Source organism: Rhinopithecus bieti, unplaced genomic scaffold, assembly GCF_001698545.2.
Source record: "Rhinopithecus bieti isolate Rb0 unplaced genomic scaffold, ASM169854v2 scaffold_70066, whole genome shotgun sequence".
Classification (NCBI taxonomy): Eukaryota; Metazoa; Chordata; class Mammalia; order Primates; family Cercopithecidae; genus Rhinopithecus; species Rhinopithecus bieti.
This window is the reverse complement of record NW_016826556.1, coordinates 751,239-772,094: the sequence shown is the minus strand read 5'-3', so window position 1 is coordinate 772,094 and position 20,856 is coordinate 751,239. Positions and strand designations below refer to the sequence as shown.

Below are 20,856 nucleotides of genomic sequence, written 5' to 3'. Positions count from 1 at the left end.
GAGAATAAAAGGGTTCCTTCCTTCTGTTTCCCCCCAACCCCAAGATATTTATGTTCCCTTAGGAAATGAATGCAGCAACAATATGTAAATGTACCAACAACTTCTGACCTCCTTCTTACACTGGTTTGCATTTTGAATATCATAGGTAAGACTCCATGATTTTTTATAACTCTATTCATGAGGGAAAAAATAATTTATTCCACTGAACAATCAGGACAATTTTGATTAAGTTTTTATTACAGAGTTACCCTAATAGAATTAGCACATAGACATATACTGCAATAACCTCTTTACTTCCAAAGACCTACTGATCAATTATATTTTATTTTTAAATCATCTTAAAATGTATATGATCTTCTCCAATATTAATGATCATTATAATTAGATTGTTTTTCTTTACGGAGAAAGTTGGTGTGTTTGTGTGCGTGAGTGTGTATTCCTAATGTTTTCTGTGTAAACAAGCAAGAGTTTCGATATAATGCACATTACAGAACTTTGAAGAAATAAGTACAACCAATGGAATTTGGTAGAGTCAAGAAATCTAAAGGAAGAATACAGATACATCATAAAGGGGGAGCTAATATTGGGTCATATCCAAGAAAAATGGAAATGTTGCAGACACAGCTTTCATTCATATGAAGAAGGAATAACAGAATCTCTGTGGGTGCCTCTGTACTTGACAAAATTCACGTGGACTGGAAAATACAACTGATCTGAAAAAGCAACCTGACATTGAAGAAGAAGTAGTAATAGGTCAGATAATAATAATGGGGGATCTTTAATTCATAAGATACTGAAAGATACAATTTTGGTAAAGGACAAAGAATTTTACCTTAGAACAGGGGTCTTTTGAAGCTCCAAAAAGCCTGGTGATAACTTAATACAACTTCTCAAAGTCCTGGGATAAATATGGGCCAAGGGACAAAATAATGAGACCAGGAGGTAAGGGTGGAGGAATACCATGGGGAAGAAAGTATTCTTTTTTTTTTTGTCAACTTTAATTTTAGATTCAGAGGATATATGTGCATATTTGTTAACTGTTATATTGTGAGATGCTGAAGTTTGGAGTATGAATAATCCCATCACCCAGGTACTGAGCATAGTACCCAACAGTTTTTCAACCCTTCCCCTCATCCCTCTCTCTTCCATGTCCCTCTCCTCCCTTTAGTAGCCCCCAGTGTCTATTGTTGCCATTTTTATGTTTAAGGAGAAAATATCCTTTTATTTTATTTTATTATTTTTTTGAGACATGATCTCACAGTGCTGCCCAAGTGGGAGTGCAATGACACAATCATGGCTCACTACAGCCTTGACCTCCCAGGCTCAAAGATATTCTCACCTCAGCCTCCCAAGTAGCTGGGAGTACAGGTGCATGCCCCCACACCAGGCTAATTTTTTGTAGAGATGGGTTTTTACCTTATTGCTCAGGCAACAAAATAATCTATAACAGACTCCTGGGCTCAACAATCCTCCTGTCTCGGCCTCCCAAAGTGCTGGAATTACAGGCATGAGCCACCACTCCTGGCCCAAAAGTATCCTTTTAAATGAAAAGGTAGCTAAAGAAAGAGAAGAAATAAGCAAATTCAAACTGGAACGGAAGGTACAAACCAGAAGTTAGCAGAAAACAAAAGAAGAAATTCAAGGACAATTTTGCAAAGGAATAAAAATGCAAATGCATTTCCTAAAAATTTAAAAAATTTAAAAGAGATAACCAGGGTCAAATTCTGAAGTATTATTTCATAATCACAGAGCAAAAGGTGCAATTAGTGGATTAAAAAGCAAAGAATACCATGCCTTTGGTGGTTGTTTAGAGCATTTAGCATGGTGCCTTGAACGTGAGGACCACTCTGTTTTTTGAGACTGAGTTTCACTCTTGTCGCCCAGGCTGGAGTACAGTGGCATAATCCAGGAGGAGCACTTTATTTTCAAAATGGGTACATTTGGCCAGGCGTGGTGGCTCACGCCTGTAATCCCAACGCTTTGAGAAGCTGAGGCGGGCAGATTTCCTGAGGTCAGGAGCTCGAGACCAGCTTGAGCAATATGATGAAACCCCGTCTCTACTAAAAATACAAAAATTAGCCAGGCATGGTGGCATGCACCTGTAATCCCAGCTACTTGGGAGGCTGAGACAGGAGACTCGCTTGAACCCAGGAGACGGAGGTTGAAGTGAGCTGAGATCACACCACTGCACTCCAGCCTGGGCAACAAGAGTGAAACTCCATCTAAAAAAAAAAAAAAATAGTGCCCATTTGATTTCCTTTTTGGTCTTTACTTTGGAAAAAATTAAAAATATTTCCACTTTCAAATTGCCTGGAAGCAGATAGATCAAAGATACTATATTGAATAGGAACAACAAACACACTGATACTTCAGACCAAAGCAAAATATACTAAAAGATAAAGATTTTAAAATCTATCCTAAATTTGTGAAGAAACTTGAGAGTTTAACTGTAGGATCACTGACAAAAGCAAAACATGTTTAACAAGAAAAGACCTCATGGCTAGATTGTCCTTAAAATTCATTCATATGAAAAACTTCAGAGGAGACCTGGGTTCTAAGGTCAGTGGATTTCATTTCCTGACTGGCAAGTAGGATCACCAGCCACATGAGCAAACATCCAGTTTGGGAAAAGGGACCTGGGTTTTGTTAGGCGAAATCCTGCCTGGCTAATCTAATGCCTCAGAGCAGTTTAAGAAACTATTTTCAAACATTATGATCAAATGAAAACTACGTTCCTGATCGCACATGTTACTAGACTCAGCTCCATATATACAGTGATTTTAATAGATAAGGATCTTAATGTAGCGTAAACAAATATCCTAAGACATATTACACTAATTTGTCATGAAACTGGGCCTGGAATCTTTTATCCATTTGTTCCTTCTTTCACTTTTCAAATTTCTGCTTTAAACTTTACACACTCCAGATGCATCATCCCTAAGTCAACAGTGGCAACAAAATAATCTATAATAGTTCTGAAAAACATGTTCTCACCCATATTAAGAAATTCAAAGTGACCACCCTTTAAGAATCATAAGCCTGCCAGGCACAGTGGCTCACACCTGTAATCTCAGCACTTTAGGAGGCTGACACATCTGAGGTCAGGAGTTCAAGCCCAGCCTAGCCAATATGGTGAAACCTCATCTCTACTAAAAATAGAAAAATTAGCTGGGCATGGTGGTACATGCCTGTAATCCCAGATACTCAGGAGGGTAAGGCAGGAGAATCGTTTGAACCCAGGTTGCAGTGAGCTGAGATTGCACCACTGCACTCCAGCCTGGGTGATAGAGGGAGACTCTGTCTCAAAAAAAAAAAAAAAAAGAAAAAAGAAAAAACTAATAATGAGCCTATAAATAACCCTTAAGGAATGGCAAAAGAAAAGAAAAAAACAGTTTTCACTGGCAAGGTGGCTGAATAGGAACAGCTCCGTTCTGCATCTCCCAGCAAGACCAACGCAGAAGGTAGGTGATTTCTGCATTTCCAACTGAGGTACCCGTTTCATCTCACTTGGACTGGTTAGACAGTGGGTGCAGTCCACGGAAGGTGAACAGAAGCAGGGTGGGTGTCGCCTCACCCAGGAAGTGCAAGGGGCTGGGAACCTCCTACCCCTAGCCAAGGGAAGCCATGAGGGATTGTGCTATCTGGCCCAGATACTACACTTTGCCCACGGTTTTGCAACCTGCAGACCAGGAGATTCCCTAATGTGCCTACACCACCAGGGCCCTGGGTTTCAAGCACAAAACTGGGCAGATGTTTGGGCAGATACCGAGCTAGCTGCAGGAGTTTTTTTCATACCATAGTGGTACCTGGAACCCCAGCAAGACAGAACTGTTCACTCCCTTGGAAAGGGGCTGAAGCCACGGAGCCAAATGGTCTTGCTCAGCAGGTCCCACTCCCATGGAGCCCAGCAAGCTAAGATCCACTGGCTTAAAATTCTTGCCTGCAGCACAGCAGTCTGAAGTTGACTTGAAATGCTCCAGCTAGGTGAGGGGAGGGGCATCTGGCATTACGGAGGCTTGAGTAGGCAGTTTCCCCTCACAGTGTAAACAAAGCCACCTGGAAGTTCAGACTGAGAGAAACCTAACGAAGTGCAGCAAAGATGCTGTGGCCATCCTGCCTCTCTAGATTCCTCCTCAGTGGGCAGGGCATCTCTGAAAGAAAGGCAGCAGCCCCAGTCAGGGGTTATAGATAAAACTCCCAGTTCCCTGGGACAGAGCACCTCGGGGAAGGGGCAGCTGTGGGCACAGCTTCAGCAGACTTAAACATTCCTGCCTGCCGGCTCTGAAGAGAACAGTGGATCTCCCAGCACAACGCTGGAGCTCTGCTAAGAGACAGCCTGCCTCCACTATGGGTCCCTGACCCCGTGCCTCCTGACTGGGAGACACTCCCAGCAGGGGTTGACAGACACCTTATATAGGAGAGCTCTGGCTGGCATCTGGCAGGTGTCCCTCTGGGATGAACCTTCCAGAGGAAGGAGCAGACAGCAATCTTGCTGTTCTGCAGTCTCCACTGGTGATGCCCAGGCAAACAGGGTCTGGGGTGGACCTCCTGCAAACTCCAGCAGACCTGCAGAAGAGGGGCCTGAATGTTAGAGGAAAACTAACAAACAGAAAGCAATAAGATAAACATCAACAAAAGATACTCACTCAAAACCGCATCCAGAGGTCATCAGCATCAAAGATCAAAGGTAGATAAATCCATGAAGATGAGGAAAACCAGTGCAAAATGCTGAAAATTCCAAGAACCAGAATGCCTCTTCTCCAAAGGATCACAGCTGCTCAATAGCAAGGGCACAAAACTCAATGGAGAATGAGTTGGACAAATTGACAGAAGTAGGCCTCAGAAGGTGGGTAATAACAAATTCCTCTGAGCTAAAGGAGCATGTTCTAATGCAATGCAAGGAAGCTAAGAACATTGATAAAATGTTACAGGAACTGCTAACTAGAATAACTAGTTTAGAGAAGAACATCAACAACCTGATGGAGCTGAAAACACTGCACAAGAACTTTGGGAAGCATATACAAGTATCAATAGCTGAATCAATCAAGTAGAAGAAAGGATACCAGAGATTGAAGATCAACTTAATGAAATAAAGCAAGAAGACAAGATTAGAGAAAAAAGAATGAAAAGCAATGAACAAATCCTCCAAGAAATATGGGACTATGTAAAAGACCAAACATACAATTGATTGGTGTACCTGAAAGTGATGGGGAGAATGGAACCAAGTTGGAAAACACACTTCAGGATATTATCCAGGAGAATTTCCCAAACCTAGCAAGACAGGCCAACATTCAAATTCAGGAAATACAGAGAACAGCACTAAGATACTCCTTGAGAAGAGCAACCCCAAGACACAGAATCATCAGATTCACCAAGGTTGAAATGAAGGAAAAAAATGTTAAGGGCAGCCAGAGAGAAAAGTAGGGTTACCTACGAAGGGAAACCCATCAGACTAAGAGTGGATATCTCTGCAGAAACCCTGAACCCAGAAAAGAGTGGAGACCAACATTCAGCATTCTTAAAGAAAAGAATTTTCAACCCAGAATTTCATATCCAGCCAAACTAAGCTTTATAAGTGAAGGAAAAATAAAATCCTTTACAGACAAGCAAATGCTGAGGGATTTTGTCACCACCAGGCCTGCCTGATAAGAGCTCCTGAAGGAAGCACTAAATATGGAAAGGAACAACCAGTACCAGCGACTGCAAAAACATACCAAAATATAAAGACCAATGACACTATGAAGGAACTGCATCAACTAACATGCAAAACAACCAGCTAGGATCATGATGATGGGATCAAATTCACACATAACAATATTAACCTGAAATGTAAAAGGGCTAAATGCCCCAGTTAAAAGACACAGACTGACAAATTGGATAAAGAGTCAAGACCCCTCAGTGTGCTGTATTCTGGAGACCNAAAAAAAAAAAAAAAAGAAAAAAGAAAAAACTAATAATGAGCCTATAAATAACCCTTAAGGAATGGCAAAAGAAAAAGAAAAAAACAGTTTTTCACTGGCAAGGTGGCTGAATAGGAACAGCTCCGTTCTGCATCTCCCAGCAAGACCAACGCAGAAGGTAGGTGATTTCTGCATTTCCAACTGAGGTACCCGTTTCATCTCACTTGGACTGGTTAGACAGTGGGTGCAGTCCACGGAAGGTGAACAGAAGCAGGGTGGGTGTCGCCTCACCCAGGAAGTGCAAGGGGCTGGGAACCTCCTACCCCTAGCCAAGGGAAGCCATGAGGGATTGTGCTATCTGGCCCAGATACTACACTTTGCCCACGGTTTTTGCAACCTGCAGACCAGGAGATTCCCTAATGTGCCTACACCACCAGGGCCCTGGGTTTCAAGCACAAAACTGGGCAGATGTTTGGGCAGATACCGAGCTAGCTGCAGGAGTTTTTTTCATACCATAGTGGTACCTGGAACCCCAGCAAGACAGAACTGTTCACTCCCTTGGAAAGGGGGCTGAAGCCACGGAGCCAAATGGTCTTGCTCAGCAGGTCCCACTCCCATGGAGCCCAGCAAGCTAAGATCCACTGGCTTAAAATTCTTGCCTGCAGCACAGCAGTCTGAAGTTGACTTGAAATGCTCCAGCTAGGTGAGGGGAGGGGCATCTGGCATTACGGAGGCTTGAGTAGGCAGTTTCCCCCTCACAGTGTAAACAAAGCCACCTGGAAGTTCAGACTGAGAGAAACCTAACGAAGTGCAGCAAAGATGCTGTGGCCATCCTGCCTCTCTAGATTCCTCCTCAGTGGGCAGGGCATCTCTGAAAGAAAGGCAGCAGCCCCAGTCAGGGGTTATAGATAAAACTCCCAGTTCCCTGGGACAGAGCACCTCGGGGAAGGGGCAGCTGTGGGCACAGCTTCAGCAGACTTAAACATTCCTGCCTGCCGGCTCTGAAGAGAACAGTGGATCTCCCAGCACAACGCTGGAGCTCTGCTAAGAGACAGCCTGCCTCCACTATGGGTCCCTGACCCCCGTGCCTCCTGACTGGGAGACACTCCCAGCAGGGGTTGACAGACACCTTATATAGGAGAGCTCTGGCTGGCATCTGGCAGGTGTCCCTCTGGGATGAACCTTCCAGAGGAAGGAGCAGACAGCAATCTTGCTGTTCTGCAGTCTCCACTGGTGATGCCCAGGCAAACAGGGTCTGGGGTGGACCTCCTGCAAACTCCAGCAGACCTGCAGAAGAGGGGCCTGAATGTTAGAGGAAAAACTAACAAACAGAAAGCAATAAGATAAACATCAACAAAAAGATACTCACTCAAAAACCGCATCCAGAGGTCATCAGCATCAAAGATCAAAGGTAGATAAATCCATGAAGATGAGGAAAAACCAGTGCAAAAATGCTGAAAATTCCAAGAACCAGAATGCCTCTTCTCCAAAGGATCACAGCTCCTCAATAGCAAGGGCACAAAACTCAATGGAGAATGAGTTGGACAAATTGACAGAAGTAGGCCTCAGAAGGTGGGTAATAACAAATTCCTCTGAGCTAAAGGAGCATGTTCTAATGCAATGCAAGGAAGCTAAGAACATTGATAAAATGTTACAGGAACTGCTAACTAGAATAACTAGTTTAGAGAAGAACATCAACAACCTGATGGAGCTGAAAAACACTGCACAAGAACTTTGGGAAGCATATACAAGTATCAATAGCTGAATCAATCAAGTAGAAGAAAGGATACCAGAGATTGAAGATCAACTTAATGAAATAAAGCAAGAAGACAAGATTAGAGAAAAAAGAATGAAAAGCAATGAACAAATCCTCCAAGAAATATGGGACTATGTAAAAAGACCAAACATACAATTGATTGGTGTACCTGAAAGTGATGGGGAGAATGGAACCAAGTTGGAAAACACACTTCAGGATATTATCCAGGAGAATTTCCCAAACCTAGCAAGACAGGCCAACATTCAAATTCAGGAAATACAGAGAACAGCACTAAGATACTCCTTGAGAAGAGCAACCCCAAGACACAGAATCATCAGATTCACCAAGGTTGAAATGAAGGAAAAAAATGTTAAGGGCAGCCAGAGAGAAAAGTAGGGTTACCTACGAAGGGAAACCCATCAGACTAAGAGTGGATATCTCTGCAGAAACCCTGAACCCAGAAAAGAGTGGAGACCAACATTCAGCATTCTTAAAGAAAAGAATTTTCAACCCAGAATTTCATATCCAGCCAAACTAAGCTTTATAAGTGAAGGAAAATAAAATCCTTTACAGACAAGCAAATGCTGAGGGATTTTGTCACCACCAGGCCTGCCTGATAAGAGCTCCTGAAGGAAGCACTAAATATGGAAAGGAACAACCAGTACCAGCGACTGCAAAACATACCAAAATATAAAGACCAATGACACTATGAAGGAACTGCATCAACTAACATGCAAAACAACCAGCTAGGATCATGATGATGGGATCAAATTCACACATAACAATATTAACCTGAAATGTAAAAGGGCTAAATGCCCCAGTTAAAAGACACAGACTGACAAATTGGATAAAGAGTCAAGACCCCTCAGTGTGCTGTATTCTGGAGACCCATCTCACATGCAAAGACACACATAGGCTCAAAATAAAGGGATGGAGGAATATTTACCAAGCACATGGAAACCAAAAGAAAAGCAGAGGTTGCAATCCCAGTCTCAGAGAAAACAGACTTTAAGCCAACAAGATCAAAAAAGACAAAGAAGGTCGTTACATAATGGTGAAGGGATCAATGCAACAAGAAGAGCTAACTATTCTAAACATATATGCACCCAATACAGGAGCATCCAGATTCATAAAGCAACTTCTTAGAGACCTACAAAGAGACTTAGACTCCTACACAACAGTAGTGGGAGATGTTAACACCCCACTGTCAACATTAGACAGCTCAACAAGGCAGAAAATTAACAAGGATATTCAGGACTTGAACTCAGCTCTGGACCAAGCAGCCCTAATAGACATCTACTGAACGCTCCACCCCAAATCAACAAAATATACATTCTTCTCAGCACCACATCGCATTATTCTAAAATTGTTAACATAATTGTAAGTAAAACAGCTCTCAGCAAATGTAAGAGAATGGAAATAGTAACAAACAGTCTCTCGGATCACAGTGGAAGCAAATTAGAACTCAGGACTAAGAAACTCACAGAAAACCACACAACTACATGAAAACTGAACAACCTCCTCCTGAATGACTACTGGGTAAATAACGAAATGAGGTCAGAAATAAACAAGTTCTTTGAAACCAACGAGAATAAAGACATAACATACCAGAATCTCTGAGACACAGCTAAAGCAGTGTTTAAGGGAAATTTATAATACTAAATGCCCACATCAGAAAGCAGGAAAGATCTAAAATCAACACTCTAACATCACAATTAAAAGAAATAGAGAAGCAAGAGCAAACAAATTCAAAAGCTACCAGAAGATAAGAAATAACTAAGATCAGAGCAGAACTGAAGGAGATACAGATACAGGTTTTTTTGAAGGAGAAAACCTTTCAAAAAATCAATGAATTCAGGAGCTGGCTTTTGAAAAGATTAACAAAATAGATAGACTGCTACCCAGACTAATAAAGAAGAAAACAGAGAATAATTAATAGACACAATAGAAAATGATAAAGAGGATATCACCACTGATCCCACAGAAATACAAACTACCATCAGACAGTACTATAAATACGTCTACACAAATAAACTAGAAAATCTAGAAGAAATGGATAAATTCCTGGAAACATACATTCTCCCAAGACTAAACCAGGAAGAAGTCAATTCCCTGAATAGACCAATAACATGTTCTGAAATTGAGGCAGTAACTAATAGCTTACCAACAATGAAAGCGCAGGACCAGACGGATTCACAGCCGAATTCTACCAGAGGTAGAAAGAGGAGCTGGTCCATTTCTTCTGAAACTATTTCAAACAGTAGAAAAAGTGGGACTCCTCCCTAACTCATTTTAGGAGGCCAGCATCATCCTGATACCAACACCTGGCAGACACACAATAAAAAAAGAAAATTTCAGGCAAACATTACTGATGAACACCAATGCGAAAATTCTCAATAAGATACTGGCAAAACAAATCCAGCAGCACATTGAAAAGCTTATCTACCACAATCAAGTCAGCTTCATCCCTGAGATGCAAGGCAGGTTCAACATACGCAAGTCAATAAGTGTAATCCATCACATAAACAGAACCAATGACAAAATCCACATGATTATCTCAAGAGATGCAGAAAAGGCCTCCCACAAAGTTCAACACCCCTTCATGCTAAAAACAATAAACTAGGTATGGATGGAGCATATCTCAAAATAATAAGAGCTATTTATGACAAACCTATAGCCAATATTATACTGAATGGGCAAAAGATGGAAGCATTCCCTTTGAAAACCAGCACAAGACAAGGATGCCCTCTCTCACCACGCTTATTCAACATAGTATTGGAAGTTTGGGCCAGGGCAATCAGGCAAGAGAAAAAAATAAAGGGCATTCAAATAGGAAAAGAGGAAGTCAAATTGTACCTGTTTGCAGATGACATGATTGTATATTTAGAAAACTCCATTGTCTCAGCCCACAAACTCCTTAAGCTGATAAGCAACCTCAGCAAAGTCTCAGGATACAAAATCATGTGCAAAAATCCGAAGCATTCCTATACACCAATAATAGAGAGCCAAATCCTGAGTGAGCTCCCATTCACAATTGCTACAAAGAGAATAAAATACCTAGGAATACAACTTACAAGGGACATGAAAGACCTCTTCACAGAGAACTATAAACCACTGCTCAAGGAAATAAGAGAGGACACAAACAAATGGACGTTCCATGCTCATAGATAGGAAGAATCAGTATCTTGAAAATGGCCATACTGCCCAAAGTAATTTTTAGATTCAATGCTATCCCCATCAGGCTACCGTTCACTTTCTTCACAGAATTAGAAAAAACGACTTTAAATTTCATATGGAACCAAAAAAGAGCCCATATAGGCAAGATAATTCTAAGCAAAAAGAACAAAGCTGGAGTCATCACACTACCTTACTTCAAACTATACTACAAGGTTCCAGTAACCAAAACAGCATGGTACTGGTACCGAAACAGATATATAGACCAATGGAACAGAACAGAGGCCTCAGAAATAACACTACACGTCTACAACCATCTGATCTTTGAAAAACCTGACAAAAACAAGCAATGGGGAAAGGATTCCCTATTTAATAAATGGTGCTGGGATGGCTAGCCATAGGCAGAAAACTGAAACTGGACCCCTTCCTTACACCTTATACAAAAATTAACTCAAGATGGATTAAAGACTTTAAAGTAAGACATAAAACCATAAGAAACCCTAGAAGAAAACCTAAGCAATACCATTCAGGACATAGGAATGGGCAAAGATTTCATGACCAAAACACCAAAAGCAATGGCAACAAAAGTCAAAATTGACAAATGGGATCTAATTAAATTAAAGAGCTTCTGCACAGCAAAAGAAAATATCATCAGAGTTAACAGGCAACTTACAGAATGGGAGAAAATTTTTGTGATCTATCCATCTGACAAAGGTCTAATATCTAGAATCTACAAGGAACTTAAACAGATTTACAAGGAAAAAGAAAACAATCCCATCAAAAAGTGGATGAAAGATATGAAGAGACACTTTTCAAATGAGGACATTTATGCAGCCAACAAACATATAAAAAAAAACTCATCCTCACTGGTCATTAGAGAAATGCAAATCAAAACCAAAATGAGATACCATCTCACGCCAGTTATAAGAGAGATAATTAAAAGTCAGGCAACAGGCCAGGAGCGGTGGCTCACACCTGTAATCCCAGCACTTTGGGAGACTGAGGTGGGTGGATCACGAGGTCAGGAGATTGAGAGCATCCTGGCTAACACGGTGAAACCCTATCTCTACTAAAAATACAAAAATTAGCGGGGCGCGGTGGCAGGCGCCTGTAGTCCCAGCTACTCGGGAGGCTGAGGCAGGAGAACGGTGTGAACCTGGGAGGCGGAGCTTGCAGTGAGCTGAGATCGTGCCACTGCACTCCAACCTGGGTGACAAGGCGAGACTCCATTTAAAAAAAAAAAAAAATGTCAGGAAACAACAGATGCTGGAGACAATGTGGAGAAATCGGAACACTTTTACACTGTTGGTGGGAGCGTAAATTAGCTCAAGTATTGTGGAAGACAGTGTGATGAGACCTGAAGGATATAGAACCAGAAATACCATTTGACCCAGCAATCCCATTACTGGGTATAAACCCAGAGGATTATAAATCATTCTACTATAAAGACACATGCACACATATGTCTATTGCAGCACTGTTTACAATAGTAAAGACTTGGAACCAACCCAATGATAGATTAGACAAAGAAAATGTGGCACATATACACCGTGGAATACTAGGCAGCCATAAAAACGAATGAGTTCATGTCCTTTGTAGGGACATGGATGAAGCTGGAAACCATCATTCTCAGGAAACTAACACAGGAACAGATAGCCAAGCACCACATGTTCTCACTCATAAGTGGGAGTTGAACAATGAGAACACATGGACACAGGGAGGGGAACATCACACACTGGGGCCTGTTGGGGGATGGGGAGCAAGGGGAGGGAGAGTATTAGGACAAATAGCTAATGCATGCGGGGCTTAAAACCTAGATGACAGATTGATGGGTTCAGCAAACCACTATGGCACATGTATACCTATGTAACAAACCTGCACATTCTACACATGTATCCCAGAACTTAAAGTATAATAATAATAAAAAAAAGAACAAGAAAAAAAGATAAAAATAAATTGTAAATAAATAACTTGTTTCTAAGGGCATTGCAATACATAAAACACTAAAAATGCCTTTCTGGTTGATAGAATAGAGACAAGAAAACTTAAATCAACTTCCACAGTTTATCCCTGGAAGAAAGTGAATTACTGAGAATTAAATAATCAATGGATTGTCCCTGTTCCTTCTGCACATCGCTTAAGACAGTTTTCAGTGCCTCACAATTCTCTGTTGTGGTCATCTGGAACCATCTCTGTGGTTCTGGCCTCGGGGTAATAAAGAATAATTTTTGGATTAAGAAATGTCTCAAGAGCCTGTTTGAAGTCTTTTACATACACAGGTCATTAATACGTTTTTACATTGTTTACATGGTTTGAGCTTGTTCAATGAAAAATGTAATGTAGTTGAGAAGAAACTCTCCTCCAGTTGGAAAGGATAATGAATGATGCAGAATAAAGTTATTATATTCAGAGCAAGGACTTCCAAGGTTGACAGTTACAGTTAGAGAACTGAGGACTATATATCTCCTCCCTACCACCTCGCTTCCAGATTGTATGTAAGTGAAAACAAGTCGGACCAAATTGTGACACACAAACAAGCAATTTATTTACAAGCATGTACAGAAACAACCATGCAACCTGTTCCTGTAAGCAAACATTCTCTTGACACAAAAAGAACTTTGGACAAGCTGCTCCTCCCAGTTAAGTACATGGCAAAATATGAAGGAAACTGCCAGAAAATTAACCTTGCAGTGTGGCAATTGAGAGCTGGTTAAACAACGCACACCTATCTAGGCAAAACAAACCTATCTAGGCAAAATCAGTGGTTGTTTTGAAAGCTGATTAAAGAACAAAAACCCATCTAGGACATAAGCCTATGCGGGCAAAATCTCCTTCAGAGGTTTCCAAGGAAGTGACAGCAGTTTTGGGGAAACAGAACCAACTAAACTCACTCAGTCTGGATCTTCTTTTCAAAGGGTATTGGGGGTGGAATGAACAAGTCATTAACCTCAGTTACATTTTTTTTCAAAGCTCAACTTTATCACAGAGATGAAAATACAGAAAAAAACCAAACTATACACCTTCAGTTATTTTAAGTGTGTGTCTGCATGTTCCACACTGGCAAGATGGTATCTGTTTTATATTTATAAGCTGATCATATACATATAAAAAAGTTATATTGATTTAGCCTCAGTGATTTTTAAACTGGAAAAATCATGCTTCAGATCATTTATGTGACAAGAGGAGAAGGAAATACAAAACAGAAACAAACTGGCAACACAAAACTAAAGAATATAGCCTTGATCTTCTTGTTCATATATAGTTATTATTTAACTCAACCGCATGTGGTATAAAATGGAGTGTTAATTTTAAATGCTACATATTTATATCATAGTTAAGAAGAAATGACATGACTCAATGATACAGAAATTAAATGTCAATTTCTCTTTACATTTCTTGTTTTAAACTCTGCTTTGAATACTTAGAAGCCATTAGACAGATTCTGAACATCAGACATCTCATTTTCTAAGGAATGAAAAAAAAAATCTGGGTTTTCACTCCTTTTCCATTGTAAATGTATAGATTGAGGTCATTGGCAAGGAACAGAACAAGATTTTTTATTAGCTGACAATGAGATTCACAAACTGTGTGAATCGACAAACAGAGCAGACATCTTTTTCAATGATACTAAACATTCACTTTTGGAGCACAGTGTGCTGAATACAGAATCGCATGGGTCAATTTTACTAGATTTGCATAGGAAAAGTGTCTCCTGCTGATGTGCATAGGAAATCCTCCTTCAATATTAAGCCCTAGTGCAGATGCTTTGGGGAAAACTAGAAGTTTTTCCCATTTAAAATAAAACAGCATTTTTCAGTGCCTACTAAAGAGTTATGCCATTGTCTGCAAAGCCAGCTGCAAATAATCACATTTTTTTCCAAGAGAGAAGGGAAATCTGCAGATCTGTCAGTAGTAAGATAACAGGTTTGCATCTTCTGGACTACAGCGCACAGACCAATCTTTCCTAGTTCAGCAGGGGAAGAAACCCATTTGATAACCTGCTTTTTGACTTACCATTAACTCAGGAATGGTCATCCTTGGGACTCTCACATGTGCTTACATAGCAGATGCTGAAAGAGCTGGACCAATAATAACCAATATTAAAAGCATTTGTTATGGTGTCTGTCTCTGTTCTGGGTGCTTGTTATGTATTAGCCAGTTTAACTTCTATAATAACCCTATGAGGTAAGTGCTATTCTTATTTCCCTTTGACAGATGAGGAAAGAGAGACAGAAATAAAGCAACATGCCCAAGATCAGTCTTCATAAATGTAAGATGTGAACCCAGGTGATCTGGAGCCACAATCTGTACGATTAGCCACTGCACAGTTCCTGTGGATTCATACATTGACTTTTCCTTTGTCAATACTGCCTCTGCAAATTCTGTTGTCAGCTCCTTTCCTTGCATAATCTGTGCCCCATCTTCCTCCTTGAATAAGATCCTGGGCAGGTTTTACAGCCTTTCTCCTAGAGAATAAATGCCTTCCAATAACTTTGAGGCATAAGAACAGTCATCCTTAGGTAAATAATGCATGAGGTACAATGTAATATTAACTTTTTAAAGCTCCAAACAAGCATCTTCTAGCACCTAGCTCCCCCTAGCTACTGGCTTGTGCAGGCCTTGATCTGGAAGAGGAGCCTTGATTGTTTGCTTCTCTGTTTATTCTACCAATTCCTTCTGCTCCTCCCTAGAGGCTTACCCCTATGGCTTCCCCTCTCAGAGATTGTCACTTTGGAAAGGAAAGTAGGTAAGGGAGGCCTTTCTTGCCTGCATTAAGCCATTTGCTCACTCTGGCCACACTGATGCTTAAAACTGACTTGGTCTCTGGGGTGGGTTGCTGTGAGCTCTAGGAGAACTCCATGATCAGGCTAACACCCAGAAATCCCCTACATAGGTTATACCTTCCCAGTAGCTTCTTAAAGCTCCCCTTTGGCTCTGACTCAGTAATCCAGCTCCATAGACAATTTTTTGTTCTACTTTGAACTCCTCTCCAGGCAGCCCTCCTGTGCCAAATCCTCTTTAAATGTTCCAGGTCAGCTTTCTCTCAAGCCCACCATGAAAAAAATGCACCCATTTGTCCTACCACTGACAGGGCTGCAGTTATCTCCTAAGCCACTGCTTTCTACTCTGGAACCCCAAGCTGATGTCCAGCTTCCCTTTGGCCCACTGCTCCACATGCTGCAGGCGACCCCAATCCAGACCCCAGTGGGCTGGATTGGGGTCTCCTGCAGCAACTCTCCATGAAAGGAAGAGATAACCCCTTCATGTCCTCACGTTACTATGTCAACATAACCACTACTGTTTGAGACAATTCTCTAATTTCCAACTTCAGCCTCTTTGTAAGAGTCGGGCTCAATGATCTCAAAGGACTCTCCTAGCTTCTACATCTTTGATTTTCAGCATCTTTGGAATCCACAATTTTATGGCTCTGCCAGGTGCTGTACCTCCTCACTCACCTGGGCCACAACTCTTCAATGTGGAGAAGTCACAGCTGTGCTGTGTGCGTGGCTGGCTGAAGAAATGCTTTCTGCTTTCAACTTGCTTCTGTTGCATGTTGGGTTGTCCAAAAGCAGAAGCTGAAACAGAGTTTGACATACAAGGAATTATTAAGGATCGACACCTATGGAAGAGAGAGGAAAGAAGTAGTATTGGGAGAAAGGAAGTCTTTGGTGCCAGTATAACAAAACTTTGGTCAATCCTGGGGGGGGGGGGGCTCAGAAGCAAATATTGCTCATCAGAGTTGACCTACATCACACCAGAATGATCAAGCCTTTATAGCCCCATCTTGACCAGGTCAAGCCCTTGAGTGAGGCCACTCTTGGCAGTTGAGGCAAAGCCTGAAAGAGCAGCTGGAGGCTGTATGTGGCAGTTGGGCAGTGTATGCTGTGTCCAGCACACTCTGCTTACTTAGAGTGCACACATTCATTCTCTGTCTGCTCCAGTTATACTGGAGAGGAGAATATGGAATGTGAAAAGACAGGACCCACTTCTTTTTTTATCCTGGAAGTCATCAAAAGAGCTCAACCAGTTCAAATGGGGTCAATAAGCTTTGTGAGATGTGGGGTCTGTTTATAGTCAGATATCCATTTCCAGAATCAATGGAGGACAAAGAGAAACCACTCAAACTGCCATAAAGAATTAAGCTATTTCCTACGATGGTGAATGGTAAGAACCATCATAATTGGCAACCCCATTTGCACTCTCCTGCCTCTCCTCTCAAATTTCAGACACTATTTGGGTGGATGTGAGTGAAGAATATATCAATAATAGGGGAAACTAACTATAAAATACAGCTATATCCTATGTTATCAGAATAGTTTTTGTTCTATTTCAATCCTATTTACAGTCATTAGTTTCGTATTAGAGCCAAATTATTTAACACCTATAGCTAATTAAAAGACAATTTAACCTATGTGCCTAAATAAAGAGTTTAGGCAGCTCTGAGAGTGACTTAATGAGAGTGTTGGTTTCTAAGGATATTCAGAAAAAAAGTAAAAGATGACAGGTCAACATCAAAGCCAGCTAGAGCTCTGATTTAATTACAAGGCCAGCTCCATAACTGAGAGCCAAATGGAAAGTTATCAAGGAAGATATTAAGAAAACAGCCTCAGGTATCCACTTTCCTGGCTCAAGAAGAGTCACAAAGCCCCAAACTCTATCTTTCCATATGTTCACTTGAGTCACCCAAGCTGTGAGTATGGAAACAGATAGACTGTCAACTCTTTACTCTGAGCTATTTATGGAAAACCAAAGGAGTAGGTGATGCTGAGTGAACAGGTGGATTTTAGTAAAATATTTCTCTGGCTGCTTTAACTTATGCAGAATCCAAACTGAAGAAAGCAACATGATGCTAATTAAAGCTGTAGCTCAGAGCTTGCCAAAACTGCTGGCTTTGATGAATGAGCCTTTCAAAGCCTCCCAAGCTCATGGATGATCTACCAGTCAGCACGCACCTCATTCAAAAACTCTCTAATCAAAGAGACTTATTATGTGACCAAGAAGTAAATCTTGAATTATTTTAAAAGAATAACTACAATGATTACTAAGCAACATTTATTTTTAAAAATCCAAAATTTTCTAGACACTTACACAAAATCATCAAAAGATGTAGAACTCTCCAGACTTTCTGTGACACTATTGGATAAAATCCTAATAACCTCTGCTCCCATCTGATGGCTCTGAGAAATAAGCAGTTGGTCTCTATCAAGGCTTTAGGGGTATTTGATGGCAGATCTAGTCATTGAAGATCCAAAGATTGAGGGACCCAAGGAGACTGAACTATTCAGGAATTTCAGATCAAGAGCAAAAAATGACAATGTGAGGTCATTTGTTCTGGAGTTGAATGTGCTCTATCTACTTAGACCACAGGCCAAGTGTGGGAGACATTACTAGTGTTTACTAAAAGAATGCCCTTCAGGTTGGTGTGGCCAGATGCCTAGGTCTAGACAATGAAATGTGAGTAGAAATGCCCTGTGTTATTTCTGAGCTGAGGTGGTGGAAGCCTGTTAGTGCTTCTCCTGTTTTGTTTGTTGGCTTCCACAGCAACAGAGGTTTTGTGTTTTGGATGGTACAATGGAATATGGCTGTGCTTCCATCAGCCTGAATTCCTCATTCTCCGGATTCCTGTTGCCCCTCTCTTACCCACATGTAACTGTCCTCTTGAGGTTGGTGAGATCCTTCATATCTGTTTTCATAAATTTTCCATGTTAATATTTGTCCATAAACACATCACACTCTTTTGCATGTGCTTAAGCTTTAAATAAATGGAATCTTACCATGTATATCAGTCTGTATGTTGCTTTATGTTTTTTGATATTTGTCCATGTGTTACACGTAACCATGTAGGTCTTACAAGATTGAATGAATACACCACTATTTGTTTTCCTACTGATGGTTAACTGGGTACTCTTAATTTTGGCTGTAATAGGCAATACTGTAATACATAAGCTTATATAGGCCCCTGAACTCAGGTGCAAGAGTTTTTCAGGAGTTTGTACTTCAGAAGTACAAAGGGGAATCATTGGATTGAAGTATATGAACAGCCTTAGCTTTACTAAACCAACTAAAAATATCTAACATTTGTATAGCGTTAATTCTGCAGGACAGTGTGTTTAAAGCTTTACATTTAATCCTCACACAAACACTTTGAATTACTTTAGAACAGGATCTGACTGGGTATCAAGTAAGCTATATGTAAGTTTTGGCTATCATTGTCATTTCTGTTTCACAGATGAGGAAGTTGAGGCACAAGTATTTGAAATAGCTTGACTGTCACATAGCTAGCAAGAGAGGAAGGCTTCCTCCAGAGTCCATGCTCTTAAAAAGTAAGCAAAAGGCCATAAAGGAGAATTCCCCTTTCTCCAAAGACTTCCAAAACTCGCTCTTTTCAAGCTTTTCCATTTTTGCCAATCTTATGTATATGAGATTACTGAATTATTTTGATTATTGAATTATTGTCTTGGGGATTTGTTGTACAGATTATTTTGTCACCCAGATATTAAGCCTAGAATCTATTAGCTATTTTTCCTGATTCTCTACCTCCTCCCACTCTCTGGCCTCCAATAGGCCCCAGTGTGTGTCGTTCCCTTCTATAGGTCCATGTGTTCTCATCATTTCACTCCCGCTTATAAGTGAGAACATGGGGTATTTTGTTTTCTGTTCCTGCGTTAGTTTGCTAAAGATGATGGCCTTCAACTCCATCGATGTTCCTGTAAAGGATATAGTCTCATGCCTTTTTTTGTGGCTGCATAGTACTCCACGGTGTATATGTATCACGTTTTCTTTACCCAGTCTATCATTGATAGGCATTGGGGTTGATTCCATGTGTTTGTTATTGTAAATAGTGCTGCAATGAACATACTCATGCATGTGTCTTTATAATAGAATGATTTATATTCCTTTGGGTATATACCCAGTAATGAGATTGTTGGGACAAATGATATTGCTGCTTTTAGGTCTTTGAGGAATCATCACATTACCTTCCACAGTCATTGAACTGATTTACGCTCCCACCAGCAGTGTATAAGCATTCTTTTTTCTCTGCAACTTCACCAGCATCTGTTATTTTTGACTTTTTATTAATAGCCATTCTGACTGATGTGTGATGGTATCTCATTGTGGTTTTGATTTGCATTCCTGAAATAATCAGTGATGTTGAGCTTTTTCTCATATGATTGTTGGCTGCAATACAAACTCTTTTTAATGTTGATCTTTATACAGCAAGCTTGCTGAACTATTTTATCATACCTAATAATTTGTCAGTAAAGTCATTTGGATTTTCAACATACACAATAGAGTACAATCTTTGTAGAAAATGTTGTCTTTTTCACATTCTTATACTTCATTTCATTTATTTGTCTTATACTGGCTGTGACTCCCAGTGAAGTCTTGGACTCAGAAAGCAGAAAAGACATGCACAAAGTCACCCAGATAATGACAGAGAACCCAATGTTGAATACCAAAATCTTGTCTCTTTCTCACTATATAAACATTCAAACACTTTTATCTCAAGAATTCCCTTTAGTCTTCTGTTAGATTGTTAGATCTGTTTTAAATGACTGCACAAAAATTTTAATTAAGGGTGTGATTACCCAAACATTAAAAGTAGGTTGGTTGATAATGAAGTAGTAAAATTAAGATAGTTCTTTTTTACATTTTAGTTGTTACAGGAAACTGTCATTACATGCTTCAAGTCACATTGCTTAGCAACAGCTCTTCAAAATTTTCAGTTATCAGCATGATCACAAAAAGAGGATGAACTGCAAAACTAATCTACACAAGCTAGACACATTTGCATCTGGAAATACATGAATAAAAACCTAATTGTTTTAAAATATAGACATTGTCCTTGTGGCATCATTCATTTTTGAGATATTGTAAAGCTAAAGCCCCACATTAGTCATATTAAAAAATTGTTCTCTATTGATATGTAGCACCATATATGTAGACAGTGGCTTTAACATTTTGGCCCTTACGTTCCAAATTTTAGGGAGAGGTCACTTTACTCTGAATTGAAAAATAGAAAAA

The 20,856-nt window shown here is 40.4% G+C and overlaps 1 long non-coding RNA gene across 1 annotated transcript; it reads left to right on the top strand.

Annotated features, from left to right (window-relative positions):
- Positions 1–611: 611 nt before the first annotated feature.
- On the top strand, positions 612–20,581 carry LOC108523007 (uncharacterized). Its single transcript, XR_001883664.1, has 3 exons — positions 612–753; positions 19,061–19,154; positions 20,490–20,581. It is a non-coding gene; the product is annotated as an uncharacterized LOC108523007 (long non-coding RNA).
- The last annotated feature ends 275 nt before the right edge of the window (positions 20,582–20,856 follow it).